The following is a 16857-nucleotide window of genomic DNA, read 5'->3' as shown; positions in this document are numbered from 1 at the left end:
GAGCAATTCTTACACCATAGCCACTCCGTGAATTCATAGCTTTGTTAGCCTCATCTGCTTTACTGTCTAAATATTCTCTCCTGTCATTCCTGGCTTTTCTTTTCGCTTCACTACCAATACTGGAACACTTAGCATACTCTACCTTGTTACTTTCATTACTTCCTCGAAAACATTTAACAATCAATTTCTGTCTTTGTGTTCATTTTATAGTATCCCAAGTATCATTTGATATCCACGACTTTCTCCTTGTAACTATATGTCCTAAAACTTCACTACCAACTGACTGATATATGTTCTTAATATCACACAATTCTTTGTTAACTGTCTGCTCTTCTTCTCTTAAAGTCTCTAAGACTGCAAATCGATTCCTACATTCAATTGAAAAGGTTTCTCTGTGCATATATATATATATATATATATATATATATATATATATATATATACATATATATATATATATATATATATATATATATATATATATATACATATAATTTGTCACGTGAACAAAACATATGACTACTCGGTCTCTCCCCATCCCTCGGGTAGGGGAGAGGAAGTAGCCATACCCTGGTGAGAGGTAGTACTCTGCTGCGAGGTACGCTCTGAAACCACAATCTCCCACACATTACTCAAACTGTTGTGTTGTAGTTAAAAAGGGGAGGGGTGTGAAGGGTTGAATATGTGTACATGTGTGTGTGCATATCTATCTAAATATTTAGCCGTTATTTTTGACAGGTCGCGTATACTAATATGGTGTTGGCTAATATCGAAGAACATTGGATATAGATTACGGCAAAAATAGGATGGATTCATCAAGAAGCAGTTGTAAATTAATGTCCTAAATTGCTATAAATGCAAAAGAGCAATTAAAGTCGAAAATTTGATATATGCATTACATTTCTAGTGATTCACAAGGGACTTACTATTATTTGCAATGTTGATATTGGCATTTGCAATTAATGCTTTCAACCAGGGCCATTCAGTTTCAGTATCTTACCTCCTACATATGTGCTTGCTGCAATCGTATCTAGATTTGTATTATGACATGCTGAATTTGTCAAAGTAAATACTTTGTATATAATGGCACACGTAATCGAGAACATAATGTATTTTATTAGTTAAACTATAAATTGACAAGTGCTGATTAAAATAATCATCAAAAGATGTAATTTTAGCAACTTCCTTACATATTGAAAATTTACTTTATATTTTATTTAATTCTTGCTCACAGAAATTTATTCAGTAGGCCTGTTAGAAAAATAGGCTTTTCGGTGTTTTTTTTTTTTTTTTTTTTTTTTTTTTTTTTTTTTTATTATTATTAAAACCATGAGAAAATGGGTATCAAAGTGAAAAGACTTTTATATTTTGTTTGCAGATCATCTAGAAAACGTGGTGGAAAAAAATAATATTACGCATTTGCATAACTCATTGTGGCACATCCATCTACACTATACACCATCTTAATTAAAATGTACAGTACATGGATTATCATTCTCGCAAAGCCGCTCTATATCCGTCTCTGATATGTAGGCTACACATAATTACTCTAGGCTATATTGATATAATACATACACACATAGCTTACATACATACACACACACACACACACAAAGAAAAAAAATAAGGGCTGTCTCACCTGGTGGCAATGCTGGGAACAGCGAACTGGAAAAATCCAGAGTGAATTATAATAAGTAGCCTAATTCTAAACTACTCAAAATATCTTCAAACTATGATCAAGTTTTGTATAGATCTTGGTTATGCCACTACATTAAACTTATTCTGCTCTGCGAGTTAAGGTCTTAATCGACTCTCCCCGGTCACCTTAATTTATTATCGTTTTGTTTATACTGTAGTAGTCTGGGCCATGGTTCAGCAAGTGACGTGTCGACACGACTTACAGTGCCTCCCCAATTGTGTTCTATGGACGCCGTCCTAAGTCATCTGCTGCGGTCATTGCTCCCACAGACACCACATGCAGATGACAATACCGAAACGATTAGTACGTATTTTAACGATTTAGAGAAATCGTATATTAAATAATCTTGGTAAGGAGATTCTTGAGAAGTTCATTAGAGTTCTTCATTTCTAGTCACGGTTAGCGAGAAATAGGATTCAATAAAAAATTCAAGTTGTCACAAAAAGTTAAAATTAAAGTCCCTGAAAAAAAGAAAAAAAGAAAAAAAAAACCCTCCCTGACTATTCTTAAAGTATTGTTAGACCGTTTGTGCATTCGCTCTTTTGCTCATCTACTGCAAGATCCATGTCATTTATTGGAAGGTCTATACATGTATAATTCTATAGACCTTGTCTTATCATAAACCGTAAAACATCACGTCATGGCTCAAGTCTTGAAGGTTTATTGGTGTATTCTCGCGGTGGCCACGATTGAGGTAGGCTATTAATGACGCGCAATATGGCTGTTTTTATCCGTGGGTTGCTGTTTAATTTTCATTGAGGCTATCGTTATCTTATACCAATATTGTGTAAATCGGCATTTTCAATGAAATAGTACTGTAGAAAGAAAATAAATATTCTCTCTCTCTCTCTCTCTCTCTCTCTCTCTCTCTCTCTCTCTCTCTCTCTCTCTCTCTCTCTCACGATGAAAAAGTTGGATAAATTTTGCGTTTATCTGGGTCTCTTCCACCCGTTTCCTATAAGATGATAGGGTAAAACTAAATCTGCAAATAGTCTGAGCCAAAAAAATAGTCTTGACGCTTCTTATGGTGACAAATGTTTGGTAGGAACCTTGCGTGATTCGCATTTACTTTATATTTTCAGAACTTCCGTTTAAAGGCCAATCATGAATGGCAAGGCCAAGGGACATTGACAATATTATTATTATTATTATTATTATTATTATTATTATTATTATTACTAGCCAAGCTACAACCCTAATTGGAAAAACAAGATGATATAAGCCCAAGGGCTCCAATAGGGAAAAATAGCCCAGTGAGGAAAGGAAATAAGGAAATAAATAAATGATGAGAATAAATTACCAATAAATCATTCCAAAAACAGTAACAACGTCAAAACAGATATATCCTATATAAACTATTAACAACGTCAAAAACAGACATGTCATATATTAACTATGAAAAAGTCTCATGTCAGCCAGGTCAACATAAAAACATTTGCTCCAACTTTGAACTTTTGAAGTTCTACTGATTCAACTACCCGATTAGGAAGATCATTCCACAACTTGGTAACAGCTGGAATAAAACTTCTAGAATACTGTGTAGTATTGAGCCTTATGGTGGAGAAGGCCTGGCTATTAGAATTAACTGCCTGCCTAGTATTACGAGCAGGATAGTATTGTCCACGGAGATCTGAATGTAAAGGATGGTCAGAGTTATGAAAAATCTTATGCAACATGCATAATGAACTAATTGAACAACGGTGCCAAAGATTAATATCCAGATCAGGAACAAGAAATTTAACAGACCATAAATTTCTGTCCAACAAATTAAGATGAAAATCAGCAGCTGAACACCAGACAGGAGAACAATACTCAAAACAAGGTAGAATGAAAGAATTGAAACACTTTTTCAGAATAGATTGATCACCGAAAATCTTGTAAGACTTTCTCAATAAGCCAATTTTTTGTGCAACTGAAGAAGACACAGACCTAATGTGTTTCTCAAAAGTAAATTTGCTGTCGAGAATCACACCTGAAGAAAATAAAAACCAAGCGTCAAAGATGGTGAAGCTTCTTGGAAACCAAAACAGGTAAAAAATACCTTGAGTATACAAAGGTAATAAATCAGGCAAGGTGGGCATCACGAAAAGCAAAAAGATTATTTGAAAAACAGATAGCCAGAGAGGTGAAAATAAACCCCAAATCGATCTGGGCATATGTGAACTCTCAGCTGAAAACAAAGTCTGCTATATCAGATCTGGATAAAGAAGATGATCTCAGAACTCAGTCTGAGGAGGAGAAAGTAGAAACCTTGAGCCCATAGTTCAAGAAGGTATTCACCAAGGAAGATATCTCACATACCCTAACACCTAAAATCCGTCTTTTCGATAGAGTACTTCGGGACATCGAGTTGGATCCTGAAGATGTATTAGAGAAGCTGAAAGCATTGAAAACAAACAAAGCATCAGGGCCAGATGAGATACATACCAAAATGTTGTCTGAAGCAAAGAATCAGTTAGCAGTGCCATTAGCAATCATTTTCCATAGATAACTCAATGAAGGCAAGCTCCCCGGCTGAATGGAAAAGAGAACATGTATCTCCCATTTTTAAGCAAGGCAGCAGACACCTACCATCAAACTATCGACCTGTGAGTTTAACATCTGTAGTATGTTAAATCCTAATATCAATTGTTCAGGATAAAATTGTGGAACACAAGGACAGAAACAATTTATTCACTAAAGATCAGCATGGGTTCATGAGTGGCAGGTCTTCTACCACTCAGCTACTAGAATCCGTGGAAGAATGGACAACACTTTTTGAAGAAAATGAGGGAGTTGATGTGCTTTACTGTGACTTTCAGAAAGCTTTTGATTCGTTCCCCATCAACGGTTACTCGCAAAAGTCAAGAGCTATGGCATCGCAGGCGATGCATTAGAGTGGATTGAATTATTCCTACTTAATAGACAGCAACGAGTAGTGCTAAATGAGTCCAAGTCTTCTTGGGTAGGAATAACCAGCGGTATACCACAGGGCTCAGTCCTTGGGCTGCTCCTGTTTGTGTTCATAAATGCCACCACAGAAGCTGTTACTTGCGGCATTAAAGTTTATGCAGATGACTCAAAGATTTATAGCAAGATTGACTCTGATACGGACCACCTTCAGTTCCAGCAAAACATAGACAGTCTACTACAGTGGTCACAGCAGTAGCAATTAGAGTTTCACCCAGAAAAATGCCACATACTACATCTCGACCGGGGACAGGCACAGGAGCAGGAGTACACGATGGGCACAGCTCCTTTAGCAACCACCAAGGTTGAAAAAGATCTAGGAGTATATTGATTCTGGTTTGTGTTTCCAGACCCACAGCCTCAAAACTGCAGCTGCCACTAACACGTTAGTGGGCATATGTCACCAGTCTTTCACGTATATGGATTGCAACATGTTCCTGTCTCTCTATAAGGGGCTGATTCGCCCAAAGTTGGAATACGCTACCTCAGTGTGGTCACCCCGATTATGTGTGGGACATCGATACCATAGAAGCTGTGCAAAGGAGAGCGACGAAATTAGTTCTGGGCCTGCAGGACCTGTCCTATGAGGAGCGACTGAAGAAGCTGGACCTCCCAACACTGGTGTTCCGTAGACTAAGAGGAGATGCCATACAAGTTTACATGTATCTACATGGGGAGTACAAAGTGGACTGTGAGAAGATGCTTCCTTTGAAAAAGTCAGCAGAACCAGAGGACACCCCCTGTCTAGAGGAGCAGCGACAGCTGAAGAGTGCAGCAGGGTCAGTTCGATCACACTTCTTCTCCCAGCGTGTGGTGAATGTTTGGAACCAGCTGCCGGAAGAAGTCATATCTGCAGAGGCACTCAATACCTTCAAAGCCAGACTAGACAGACATTTGATAAGTCACCCACTACACTTTGACTACAAGGCCAGAGACGATGTGTATTGAGTGACTGTAATCTCAGGTATATAGGTCTGTTGGCCTTTCTATCGTATGTTGTATTGTATTGTGTGGACCTTGTTCAAGAGCGTAAGCTAAATAAATATGTAAATTTTGAAGGAATAACTGAGCACTGGGCACTGGCTACGATGTTAGATGTGCATGTGTGAATTTGTAAATAAAGGCAAAAACCCAATCACAACTGAAAAGATACAGCCAATCAGAGGAGGGGAATATCCCGCCCAAAGAGAGTTCCGGGGATTTGTGAGTTTCTGTTTGAAAAACCTGCCCAAATTTCAATAACATTGCTTTCAAGCACTCTAGCTATGAGGGATGGACCTGAAGATTTTACTGTTTTTTTATGGAAATTAGAAGTATATTTCCTCAAAATATATAGAGGCAGTCCGTTATAAGATACATTAATAGCATATTTTATCAGAGGGATACAGTCTAATAACCAAATAATTATTAAAAAACAACAACTTGTATGTGACGTCATAACAGTAGGATGAACTCTAAAGCTTGTTCAAATAACTGATATAATCTGTACGCTGGTTTGAGTGAGGCATTGAGTAACACATGTCTAATATTCGATATTAAGATGAAACTATATTGTTTTATTATCCTTATATAGTAGATGACTGCAATTTGTATTTTGTTACATTTCAAGTATAATGCATAGCAATGAAGAAAGAATAATTAACTGATTTGATTACTTTGTTAGATATGTGTGTTTATGAAGTTATAGTAAACGATGAAAACAACCAATCACAGCTGAGGAAGTTAAAGCCAATCAGAGGACTGAAATGCACCGCCATGAGGGATTTCCGAGCACTTATGCGTTGCTAGTCATAAAACTAACGCAATGTCGGTGAAATTACATGAAGAGTTTTTTGTCTTGTTTTAAATTCTATAGACAGTCCCTTATAAGACGTTCTTACAGCATATTCTCTCTTCTTCTTTGTCTACATCTTTTCCCACTTCTATGTGCGGTTGATGTTTTTGGTCAGCTTTCTCCATCTACCTCTATCTCACACTTTATCACCGGTCAATCCTTTTGATCGAAGGTCATCCTTGATACGGTCCATCCACCTTTGCTTTGGTCTCCCTCTCCTTCTCGTTCCCAGTACCTCCATTTCCATCACCCTCCTCCCAATACACTGTTCATCTCTTCTCATGACATGACCATACCACCTCAGTCTACTTTCTTGGGTCTTATCTGATAGTTTTCTAACTCCTGTGGTACCCCTAATTACCTCATTCCGTATCTTATCTCTTCTTGTCACCCCACACATCCATCTCAACATTCTCCTCTCTGCCACATCCACCTTTATTGCCCACGTTTCCGCTCCATACATTATTGTCGGTCTCACAACTGTCTTGTGTACTTTACCTTTCAACTCAACCCCTATTTTCCTGTCGCGTAGCACTCCACGCACTTCTTTCCAATTATTCCATCCTGCTTGTATTTTGCGGTTTATCTCTGCCCCCAGATCACCATCCTCTGCAACTGCTGATCCTAGATACTTGAAATCTTCAACCCCTTACAGCATATTCTATCAGAGGAAGAATTTCTGATTACCAAATCATTATTTTTATTGAGAATGCAGTAATAAGTCTTTGGGATGTCATAAGGTGTAGGATGAACTTTACTTCTCTTGAAGTTTATTTATTTCTTCATTTCCTTTCCTTACTGAGATATTTTCCCTGTTGGAGCCCTTGGATTTATAGCCTCCTGCTTTTCCTACCAGGGTTGTAGTTTAACTCATAATAATAATAATAATAATAATAATAATAATAATAATAATAATAATAATATCTCTCTCTCTCTCTCTCTCTCTCTCTCTCTCTCTCTCTCTCTCTCTCTCTCTCTCTCTCTCTCTCTCTATATATATATATATATATATATATATATATATATATATGTATATGTATATATATATATATATATATATATATATATATATATATATATATATATATATATATATATATATATATCTTCATTATTCCATATCTCTTTCATTTTGTTTTATACAATTTACTTTATAATATTTGCATTTGTTCTTATGCTTCTTATTTCGTCAATTTATCTCCATTTTCTTCACAATTTTATTTATTCCTTATTTTTCCTCTTTCCCTTTAGTTTATCAATGTTTCTAAATATCTTATTCCTAGCTCTTCTTCTTCTGCTTTTCGTTTTATCGAATAGTTGTTGACAGTTGTAAAGAAATTGCTGTTCTGATTCTTATTAATTGTGACTAAAGTATTAACCCTATTAAAAACGATATTTCTAAAGACTAAACCTATTAGTTCCTGGTAACTGAAAATACTGTATAATAAGTATCATGTTAAATATTAAAGGAAAGCTTTTTTCATATTGTGTAACTTGTGTCAATGATTCAATTCCCCGGTACTTGTTATGTTGAGAAGCTCGTAACCGGAGAAAATTGTCGAACATGATTGACAGATTGGTTTGACTACAGTACCGGTAAAGTTTTGTAATATACGAAGGTGTAACATCATATAATTAAAGGACACTTGAGTTTTACTGAAAGGTATGTCGTATTGTGGTAGTCACTCTAGTACTCCATAGGTTAGATAGCTTCAGTCTGAAGGACTGAGCGATGAGCGAGATGCAGTCAAGTATCATAAGGACTTTATAATTTCGGAGCTTTTAAAGAAAAGCGGTTCTATCCTAACCTAGGACCTTTATTCTTCAAAAGAATAAAACAGCCCTGCGTTGTTAAAAAGGGATTTAGGGAAGAACAACCGCTGATGAAATGAAGCAACAACTTGATTGGTTATCAACCTATCCTAACCTATTTGATTATGTTTTGACATTTCAAAACAATATTTTAGCAATTAATTTCAACCGATTTAATTTTGTCTACAATAAACTGGGTGTATGTATGATAGCGGCCACCTGTATGTATTATCATGTTTAACTTAGAATACGGGGGTAGTTTGTAGCGCTACGGCCAAGCGTCCTAATTTGCTTATTATCGCTCTGACTGTTATCTTGTATAGAATAAAAACGTTTGGAAATGGTCTACGGATCTTAAATATGTTGTGTAAGGGGGGGTCTGGGGGGGGGGCGCAGCCCCCTTGGGTAAGGACACGGCTTTTAGCATAGGTTAGGTGGGTTTTTTAAGTTAGCTTCTCCCGCCAAAATCGTTTTTAGAACGACGGCCACAGATCAGAATATTCCCGTTTTCTACGGGATCTGGCCATCACCCTACAAACGCTCCGAATACGGTAGGGACATTACCCCTCTTGTTAAGTAAGTAGGTAAGGACACGGCTTGTAGGTTAAGTTAGGGGGGAAAGTTTAGGTTAGTTGATGTCTATTTTTAATAAACGTGTGAGAAATTGGCCGCTGATATACAAAGGTTCCCAAAATAAAGTATTTTTTCATTAATAGCTGTTTCATTTTCCTCGTTATATTCACCGGGTCCCAACTGGGACCTTTAACCTTTAATATTCAAAAGGCTCAAACTATTCTTTAAAAGTTCCAAACTGAGACCCATATTCTTCAAAAGGGTTAAGTGGAACTACTATAATTTGAAAGCTCCATAATTTCATCTGGTTATAATGACTCTTGGAATATTAGAATTCCTTGAGTCATATTAAAGACTGGTCAATTTGTAAATGTTTACTAATTTATAGGTCTAGTTGTTATTACCTTATTACTTATCCCCTTAATTTTCCTATAACCAATGACCCCTGAGGTAGTTTTAATTTACACCCTAGCTCTTTCCAGTTGACTATTGTCTAAAAAAGGAGCCTTTGTATCTTAGTTCGTCCCATACTTATTAAAAATGGACTTCAACAATCCTAAATTTTTCCCCCTAACCTAACCTACAAGCCCTGTCCATATCTGCTTACCTAACGGGTGGCTAACGCCCCTCTGCGACCCCCCTTACACTGCTGTATTCTAAGTTAGTCGTACAGTAATCATACATACAGGTGGCCGCTATAATACATACACCCCCTAAAATATATTACTTAGTCTTGATTTAGTAATGTGTGGTAATATGAATAATGTACGATCGGACAACTTATAATACTATTCAAAGTAGGTTTAACTTAGGTTAGGTTATGATGTTTTTGCTTTATTTTTAAACTGTGATCCAACCTTCTACAAACAAATTAGGGAAATATTTTCTAACATAGGTTAATATTCTATATGATACATAAATTTCTAGCAAACCTGGGATTCGCTACAAAAAGGGATAGATGCTGGCTACTTTGGCATTTTTTTCTTTACGGTTGATGGAGTTTAGGATATAATAACTTGCGTAACAATCGATTAGAATGTGAACACTATTTCAGAGTCTAAGTCCATTGTTTACCTTGGGGAGACTGATGGTGATTTATTGCGTATGCATTAATTTTAATTGCTTTGGGTAGCTTTCTGTGTTTTTGCAATGACATATTTCAGCTTTTTTTTTTTTAAACCAATTAAGAGCTAAGTATTTATGCAACTTCCAAATATTTATGCATAAATTCTGGCATATTGTTAGACGACAGCCATTTTTTTCCCACTCTCCCTTACAGTTCCAGCTTGACTACCATCACAAGAAGAACCAAAAGGGAAATACAATCTTTTTAAATATTTAACTTAGCCGGTGAATACAGTATATAGCTGCAACTCTGTTGCTCGACAGACAAACTCTACGGAAAAAACTCGCCAGCGATCGCTACACAGGTTGCGGGTGTGCCCAACAGCGCCATCTGTCGACCAGATACCCAGCTCTTATGTAAACAAAGACTCAATTTTCTCTCTGTCGACGTGTCGACAAGACGTACTTTACTCGCTGTTACTAAACTGGAGTTTTTCACATCATATTGGTGAAGTACTATATTCTGGTTTTGAGCTTTTGCAATGCAGGTGTTTTATCTTCATCTTAAATCTTAAACTCGTTTTGGATAGATTTAATTATGGTGACAAAGAGAGTATGGACTTTCTTTCACTTTTAAATGGCCGACCCTTCCCTTAGACGGAAGTGTGTTTAGGCTTTTAGTAATTTTCTTATCACGTTATAAATTATTTATAGATTTTCCTCTATATATTTTATATCTCTCCGCCTTTATTAGGCCTCTTCGATTAACTTTCCATTTATTATAAACATATAAAAATAAATTTTAATGTTTTGTTTATATGCGACCTTTCCTGAGAGTAGGCGGTCCTAACTTGGAAACCGAAGTTAATCAACGTTGAGCCCTTTATATCGTAAATAGCTTTTAAAGAGCTAAGGATTTAAAACTTTTTAAATGTAATATTTTATGAAAGAATTTCTTTGATAGTCTTCGTACTGTTTTCAAAGATGAACTAACGTTTAGTTTATTTATGCTACGCAGTTGTTGACGTTCAGGACGTTCAACATGCGCTCTATCGTTACGATAGAGAGAGAGTGTATCACGGTTTCACTTTGCAGTAAGAGTAAATCGATTCTGACGTTTTGTTCATTCTTTCTTAGCTTAAATGTTTTAAATTCTATTTTAAAGGAACTTTTTATTTGAAAAACCTTTCAGTTTTTTCCTTTAGTCAAATAACATGTTTTTTTGACGAAATATAATTGGGCTCTTCTCTTAGGTGCGAAATCAAGAGAGAAAGATAGAGAGAGATAGAGACGGAGGGAGAGAGAGGAGAGAAAACGTTCCGTTCAAGCGGGTAACGTTGTTCTCGAGTTACTCTCGTCCCTAGTCTCTGTACGGGGAGGAAGGATAAAACGTTTTTAGTTTTTTATTCTCGTCCCCAGGCTATGTGCGGTGAGAGATTGAAAACGTAGTTTATATGAACTAGTGTTTAGTCTCTTTCCCAGCCACTGAATTTTTTATCTTAAAATATGTTTTCTGTTTTTTGCTGGTATTAATGAGCTTACATTATACGACTGATTTCGTAATTACTACCTTTTAATGAAGGGTAGAATTGCGTGTTTCAGGTAGAAATCAGTAAAAGTTTCGATTTCAGTGAAATAAGTGCAAAACAGAAAATCGAAGTGATAAAGTGATATGCGCAAAGTGTTACAGTGTTGCGTCCGAGGGTTCGTCTGTTCGTGCCTGTCGTTCACCTAGTCCGGGACCTCTTGCAAGCTCCCAAGCCCAGGGGAGAAGTAATGTCGAACGACTTATGGGTTCGAGAGGCCTTGATCAACGAACAGACGTTTCCCTCTATGGTATCGGGTGTATCTTACCAAGATCTCCTCTACCATAAGACGAGAGAGACGTTTTTTCTCCTCGTCATCCGAAGGCTTTTCGCATAAGAAACTTGTCACAAGGTTTCGAAGCCCTTAAGCGAAAGTCAGTCCTTTCAGGACAGGTCCAGCGTCCTGGTTACAGCCATTAGGACAGCTCTGACCCTATGCAGTCATCGGATAACTGCTCGCCGCCTAACAAAAGCGTAACACAGACTCCGAGAGTCTTTTTTGTTGGCAAAGTTTTGCGGTCACAGACGTTACCCTCGTCTCTTACCACAACCATTTCCGTTGATCCTTAATGGGTTGTATGGCAAGACATGCAGAATATGCTTGCCTCCCTTATGGAAGACTATTCTGCCGATTAGTCCGTTGAGTCTAGCCGTTTATCTCATCGATATCCTGGCTTTCAGCCAACCTAACGTTCCTTTGTGCTTCCTGTTGACGTTGGCGTAGCTAAGTCACGTCAGTCAGGTTGTTTAGAACCACACTCGATGCGGTCTCGTGTGGATTTTCAGCCGCATTTGGACGTTAGGCCACTTGCTGATGCTCCTGTTGACGTTCAAGACGTTCGCTAACAATCGGAGTTGACTTGTTTTGACGCTGTGCGTCAACCTCCGCATTCTAGAGTTGTTTTGACTGCTCAGTCTAGGCAGTCAAAGCAGTCTCGAGTGGACGCTGTACGTCCTCACGCACCTGTTGTGGTTGACAGTTCAGTTGTTGACAGTTCACAGACTGTCAAGCAGTTACATGACGTTGCGTTCTGGTCCGCTACTAATGCACCAGTGAGTGTGGACTCTGCTTGTAAAGCATTGCCACCACGGTAGGTCTCTCCCTTGCTTGAGACTCAGATTTTATCGGACAAGGTTCCTGTAGATGAGGAAGTTGCTTTTCCCCCTCCTACTGATATTCCCTTGAGGACTCTGTCAGATGGAGAGGAGCCTAAAGCTGCTTAGCCCCCTATGGACTTTAATTAAATCATGATGATTTTTTTAAGGATCTTTGTCCGGATCTTTTTGTAACTGCTGCTCCTCGTTCGCCTAAACGTCAGAGCTTACACTAGGCCTAGCTACTTCGAAGCCGTTGTTTTTAAGCTAGTGCTCTCTCGCTCTCCTAGAGAGCTTTACGTTGGCTAGGCGACTGGTTTATCACCAGGAGGAGTTTGGGGGATACAGCCTTTGCTTTCCCTTCTTTTAAACTGGCTTATAGAGCGAGAGTCTGATATGACACGAGAGAAGTTCTCGGCTTGGGAGTTCATGCCTCTGCCCAGATAGACTTCTCAAATCTCGTAGACTCTCCCTGGCGCCTGGCCAGGAGACGCTCCAAGTTTTTTACAGGTCAACTTCACAGCTGTTTTCGAGCCTTTGAAGTTTTGCTGTACAATTATGTCATGCATAAACAAGGCTTTCAGGGATGGAAAGCGGTACCGCCTCAGTCGCTAACCCCGTCTGTTGCCGCACCTGCTCCCGTAGACCCTAAATGGGCTTTGCTGCAAGACATGCAGTCCAAGCTTGCGTCCTTGATAGAGGACTTTAATGCGGAGAAGGTTGCTGCCGAACCTTCTGGCCAACAACCTTCCAACCGGTCGGTTGTGCGCCCTGTTGACGCTGAGGTAACCTTCTCGCGTCTGCCAGTTGAGGTGGTTCCTCCACCGATGCGACCCAGTGTGGGTTGCCAGCCGCACGTTGACGTTAAGCGACGCTCGGAGGTGGTTGTTGACGTTCAGGACGTTCAACAACCAGCAGAGGTGACTTGTTTTGACGCAGTGCGTCAACCTCAGCAACCCGGTAGGGTGTTGACTGCACAACCCAGACGGTCTAGACAGTCTCGGGTTGACGCTGTGCTTCCTCGCGCACCCATGGTTGTTGACAGTTCACAGACTGTGCAGCAGTTCCATGATGTTGCGTCCGGCTCCGTCACGCATGCACCAGTGCGACCGGACTCAGCGAGCCAGACGTTGCCCACTCCGTTGCCGTTTCCTCATCAGTTTTCGGATGAGGAACCCTCTGATGAGGACGTTGCTGAACAACAAGACGATCAGCCCCCAGAATAGATCAAGCCCTGCTATCCATCCAGAAGATGCTGAAGAAGGAACGCTGCTCAGTCAGGCTGTGGATGAGTCTGGTAGGGACGCTGTCATCCGTGGAACAATTTGTGTCACTAGGAAGACTACACCTCCGTCCTCTTCAATACCATCTAGCTTTTCACTGGAAAAAGGACAAGACGCTAGAAGCGGTCTCGATCCCGGTTTCCGAAAAGATAAAGTCTTGTCTGACTTGGTGGAAGGACAATATCAACCTAAGAGAGGGTCTTCCCCTGGCTGCTCAGACTCCCAACCACGTTCTCTTCTCGGACGCATCGGACGTGGGCTGGGGCGCGACACTAGACGGTCGGGAATGCTCAGGACTGTGGAACTCGAGTCAGAAGAGCATGCATATCAACTGCAAGGAGCTGTTGGCAGTACATCTGGCCTTGAAAAGCTTCAAGTCTCTCCTTCGAGGCAAAGTGGTGGAAGTTAACTCGGACAACACCACGGCCTTGGCGTACATCTCCAAACAAGGAGGTACCCACTCACTGACGTTGTACGAGATCGCAAGGGACCTGCTCATCTGGTCAAAAGGTCAAGACATCTCCCTAGTAACGAGGTTCATCCAAGGCGACTTGAACGTCATAGCAGATTGTCTCAGTCGGAAAGGGCAAGTAATTCCAACCGAATGGACCCTCCACAAGGATGTGTGCAAGAGATTTTGGGCCACTTGGGGTAAACCATCCATAGATCTCTTTGCAACCTCGCTGACCAAGAGGCTTCCAATCTATTGCTCTCCAGTCCCGGACCCAGCAGCAATACATATAGATGCTTTCCTCCTAGATTGGTCACATCCGGATCTCTACGCATTCCCACCGTTCAAGATTGTCAACAAGGTACTGCAGAAGTTCGCCTCTCACGAAGGGACAAGGTTGACGTTAGTTGCTTCCCTCTGGCCCGCGAGAGAATGGTTCACCGAGATACTTTGATGGTTAGTAGACGTTCCCAGAAGTCTTCCTCTAAGGGTAGACCTTCTACGTCAGCCACACGTAAAGAAGGTACTCCAAAGCCTCCACGCTCTTCGTCTGACTGCCTTCAGACTATCGAAAGACTCTCGAGAGCTAGAGGCTTTTCGAAGGAAGCAGCCAGTGCGATTGCTAGAGCAAGGAGAGCGTCTTCCATTAGAGTCTACCAATCGAAGTGGGAAGTCTTCCGAGACTGGTGCAAGTCAGTTTCTGTATCCTCGACCAGTACCTCTGTAGCTCAAATAGCTGATTTTCTCTTATACCTGAGAAAAGGACGATCCCTTTCAGCTCCCACTATCAAGGGCTACAGAAGCATGTTGGCATCGGTCTTCCGGCATAGAGGCTTAGATCTTTCCAAACATAAAGATCTGCAAGACCTCCTTAAGTCTTTTGAGACCACCAAGGAGCGTCGTTTGGCTACCCCTGGATGGAATTTAGACGTGGTACTAAGATTCCTCATGTCAGACAGGTTGGAGCCGTTACAATCAGCCTCCCTGAAAGATCTCACTCTTAAGACTCTTTTCCTGGTATGCTTAGCCTCGGCTAAAAGAGTCAGTGAGATTCATGCCTTCAGCAAGAACATCGGATTTTCGTCGGAAAAAGCCACTTGTTCGCTGCAACTTGGTTTTCTAGCCAAAAATGAGCTGCCTTCTCGGCCTTGGCCTAAATCTTTCGATATTCCCAGCTTATCGGAGATCGTAGGCAATGAACTAGAAAGAGTCTTATGCCCTGTTAGAGCTCTTAAGTTCTATTTAAAGTGTACTAAACCTTTACGAGGCCAATCTGAAGCTTTATGGTGTTCAGTTAAGAAACCATCCTTGCCTATGTCAAAGAATGCTTGGTCAGACTTTATCAGATTGTTAATACGAGAAGCTCATTCACATCTGAGTGAGGAAGACCGAACTTTGCTTAAGGTGAAGACGCACGAAGTTAGAGCTGTAACAACTTCCGTGGCCTTTAAGCAAAATATATCTCTGCAAAGTATAATGGACGCAACCTATTGGAGAAGCAAGTCAGTGTTCGCGTCATTTTACTTGAAAGATGTCCAGTCTCTTTACGAGAACTGCTACACACTGGGACCATTCGTAGCAGCGAGTGCAGTAGTGGGTGAGGGCTCAACCACTACAATTCCCTAATTCCTTATCCTTTTAATCTGTCTCTTGAAATGTTGTTTTTTTATGGGTTGTCCGGAAGGCTAAGAAGCCTTTCGCATCCTGGTTGATTTGGCGGGTGGTCAAAGTCATTTCTTGAGAGCGCCTAGATTAGGGGTTTGATGAGGTCCTGTTGTATGGGTTGCAACCCTTGATACTTCAGCTCCTAGGGGTCGATCAGCATCCTAAGAGGATCGCGAGGCTCCGTAAGGAAGACGTACTTAAAAGGCAGAGTAATTGTTCAAGTCGACTTCCTTACCACGTACCTATTTATTTTGTTTTTGTTATTTTGATAACTTCTAAAATGAAATAAAAAACTCTTAGCTCATAAAATGTAAACATATATTACGTACTGGTCTCTACCCACCATCCTGGATGTGAATCAGCTATATATTCACCGGCTAAGTTAAATATTTAAAAATGATATTTTAATTATAAAATAAATTTTTCAATATTAATCTTACCCGATGATCATGTAGCTGTCAACTCCGTTGCCCGACAGAAATCTAAGGTCGGGATACGCCAGCGATCGCTATACAGGTTGGGGTGTACACAACAGCGCCATCTGTGAGCAGGTACTCAAGTACTTCTTGTCAACAAGAACTCAATTTTTTCCTCTGTCGTGCCGCCGGCAAGACCTATTTGGATACGCTGTTGATTCTGGAGTTGTTTCTCACGATTTGGTGATGTATTCGCTCTAGATTTTAGCCTTCGCTATTCAGGAAGCTTTATCGTTAGCTTAGCAAGCTTTTGGAATTAATTTGGATTAATTGTTAACGAACTTTGCTAGATTTTGGAATCCCCCCTTGACTATTTCTACAATTCAAGATGTCTGACCAGTCTCAAGTCCCTAAGTACAGGCAGTGTAG

General features: G+C 39.9%; 2 protein-coding genes across 7 annotated transcripts in view; both read left to right on the top strand.

Annotated features, from left to right (window-relative positions):
- Dip-C (dipeptidase C) overlaps positions 1 to 16857 on the top strand; it is a 935347-nt gene that overhangs the window by 703726 nt on the left and 214764 nt on the right. The window lies entirely within an intron of this gene.
- LOC137654593 (MTRF1L release factor glutamine methyltransferase-like) overlaps positions 7780 to 16857 on the top strand; it is a 193108-nt gene continuing 184030 nt past the window's right edge. The window contains exon 1 of one of the 5 annotated variants that reach the window (XM_068388367.1): positions 7780 to 7811. The gene's annotated coding sequence lies outside the window, so the exon portion shown is untranslated. The other 4 variants (XM_068388364.1, XM_068388365.1, XM_068388362.1 and 1 more) reach the window with 4 other exon arrangements.

Source organism: Palaemon carinicauda, chromosome 15, assembly GCF_036898095.1.
Source record: "Palaemon carinicauda isolate YSFRI2023 chromosome 15, ASM3689809v2, whole genome shotgun sequence".
NCBI lineage: Eukaryota > Metazoa > Arthropoda > Malacostraca > Decapoda > Palaemonidae > Palaemon > Palaemon carinicauda.
Note: the sequence above shows the minus strand (reverse complement) of the source record. Positions and strands in the feature narration are given on the sequence as shown.